This window comes from Gracilinanus agilis, chromosome 1, assembly GCF_016433145.1.
Source record: "Gracilinanus agilis isolate LMUSP501 chromosome 1, AgileGrace, whole genome shotgun sequence".
Lineage (NCBI taxonomy): Eukaryota > Metazoa > Chordata > Mammalia > Didelphimorphia > Didelphidae > Gracilinanus > Gracilinanus agilis.
Genome location: NC_058130.1, coordinates 797,590,264 through 797,593,030, shown reverse-complemented (window position 1 = coordinate 797,593,030; position 2,767 = coordinate 797,590,264).

Below are 2,767 nucleotides of genomic sequence, written 5' to 3'. Positions count from 1 at the left end.
CAACAAGGTTGGGTAATGAGAGAAGGAGCCCCAAGAGATCACTCCCAAAATGGAGTCCCAGACTTAGCTGACTTGATGATTGAAGTCTTGCTGGCTAAGATACGATGGGATGCCTTTGACCAGGGAATCGGGGTTTCAATGTCCAAAGAAAGATCCTCAGGAAGCCCTCAGGACTGGATTCGAGCTGAGATGTTCTCCTCCTCCCTTTCTCAGTCCTCTTCTGGAAGTCCTCCTTTTCCTTCCTTCTCCGGAGAATTACCCAGAATTCCCTCTCCAGTCTAAACTGTCACCAACCCTTAGGAACTGTCAGCTACTCCTTCTCTGGCTCCTCCTTTTTGTCCCATCCCCCATCCTTACATCATAGTGAATAATCCTTGTGATAACTTGTTGTAGTCTCTTAGTATTTTATTTAAGATTTTTGCCTCTATGTTGTAAAAATAATAATGAAATTGTAAAAATAATAAGCAGTGAATTGATTATAGATTATAAACTGATTTGATACTCTGCTTGTTTTGCTTACAAATTATCTTCAGTTTATATAATTGAAGCGAAGCTCATAAGTAAACCCTTCAGGACCAGACGCAAGGACACTAAGGAGACTCTTGTTATATAAAAATAAACTATTTATTGAGAATATAAGGATAAAAAAAGATTTCAAACTTTAAGGGATTCTAACTCCACCCAAATAAAACTCCCTGGTTCCGCAAGGAACCAGTTCTTCTGTTTCCACAGGCTACATTGATCCTTCCTGATATGACTAACCCAAATTTTCACTATCCTACAATAAACTAACACTATTATCCTTATAAGAAGTATATAATTCTTAACTTTGTCTCCAAGTAATAAAAATAACAGAGGCCAGCTGGCTGAGTCTCAGCAAGAACCAAGTTAGGACTCTGAGCCTTAGGAGACTCAGAGTCCAAACCAAAGACCAGGTTTTTCTTTGGTCTTCTCAGATATAAAAACAATTTATGAAACAACAATAGACAGTCACTAGTGTTTCCCAAGTTGGAAAAGGAAAATCACTTAGTTCTTTCAGGTTTTCCCCTCCTTTCCTTCTACCTCAGACAGTGAGGAGAGAGAAAAGAGGATGTCACCTGCTCCCAGCACTCCGAGAGAGAGTGTAGCTGTCAGCCTCAGAAACTGTCACACCCAGAGTAACTGTCACAGAAAAACTGTTACCCCTCCCCCTACACTGTCAACATTTGAAACTGACACACTGTATCAGCTCTGTTTTCAAACTCCAATTCTTTCTCCAGCCAGCTTCTCTACTTTCTTATCTCTAAACTAATATAACAAGACTTAATTTCTAATATCATTCTTATAATGTTCATTAAGGAGGTTGATCTGTAGTTTTCCTTCTTGGTTTTTGGTGTTCTTGGCTTGGGAATCAGTACCATATTTGTGTCATAAAAAGAATTTGGTAAGACTGCTTTGCTAATTTTGTCAAATAGTTTGTAGAGTATTGGGATTAATTGTTGTTTGATAGAATTCACTTGTGAATCCAGCTGACCCTGGGCATTTTTCCTTAGGGAGCTCATTAAAGGCTCCTTCAGTATCTTTTTTCTGAGATGGGATTATTTAAGTATTCTATTTCCTCTTTTGTTAGTCTAGATAATTTATATTTTTAAAAAATATTTGTCCATTTCGCCTAGATTGCTGTATTTATTGTTATACAATTGGGCAAAATAATTTAATACTTTGCCCCCTTATAACATGAAAAAATGCCTTCCTCTGCCTACCTTTCATGCTATATTCAGTGGGAGAGCCCAATTGCTCATCCTACTTTGACTTCTGTTTTTTGGAGACTTCTTTTTGATGATCAACTGGTTTGGAAGGAAATTCAGAGCAGCTTTAGGATTTCCCTGCTACTATGCCACCATCTTGGCTCTGCCTCCCCGTCTTTTTAGATTTTGGAGTCAATTGACCACATTAAATGACCAATCAATTAATAAATTATTTAAAATGAAGAAATTCTCCCTCTTGAGAATTCCAGTCATTACCCTGTGTCTTCCTTTTGAATTAGCTCAACTGCTAAAATCAAAAGATTGACCACTCCTTCCATTCCTCATCATATATTCCAGTTACAAATGGCATTCATCATAAAGCAGATAGAATGTTTTGGCAATGGCACATCAAATCCAGTGGTTCCCCAAATTCTCAATATAACATGAGACTGCACTTCTTCACTTAGCTAGAATCAGTCTGATCCCATCAAACTATGGAAACCTCTATATGCTTTTGTCTAGATAAGAGTATATCAGCCTTTTAGGAAATTAAGTAGAGAATTCCTTTTTCTTTGTTTCCTTCTCATTGATCACTGGTAATATTTCCCCCCTAGAATACACAGTACCTGCTACCTTCACAGAAACTCTTTAAAAAAATGTTCTTACCAGATAAACTCTGACTCTTGTGATGAGGAGGAATTTCAGATCACCTTCTCTCTTTCTCCTCCACAGAATCTCATACTTCACTCAGAGAGCACTTCCCATCACCCTGATTCTACAGGGAGAAGCATTTCAGAGTAAGACACTTTTCCAGGTTTTACTCTTCACAACATGATTCTCACTTCAGACACAAAATGCCTTTGTCAGTATTCCATTTGGTTTTGAATGACTGGTCTTCAGTGCTGGCTCTAACACACTTCATGGATAGGAGTTTTGGTAAAATCCCTTGTGTGCTTCAGTTTCCTCTAGTCAGTTGATGAGGGTTGTGCTAGATGAAATATGAAGGTTCAGCTCTAAATCTTGTGACATTTGCTGTTTTA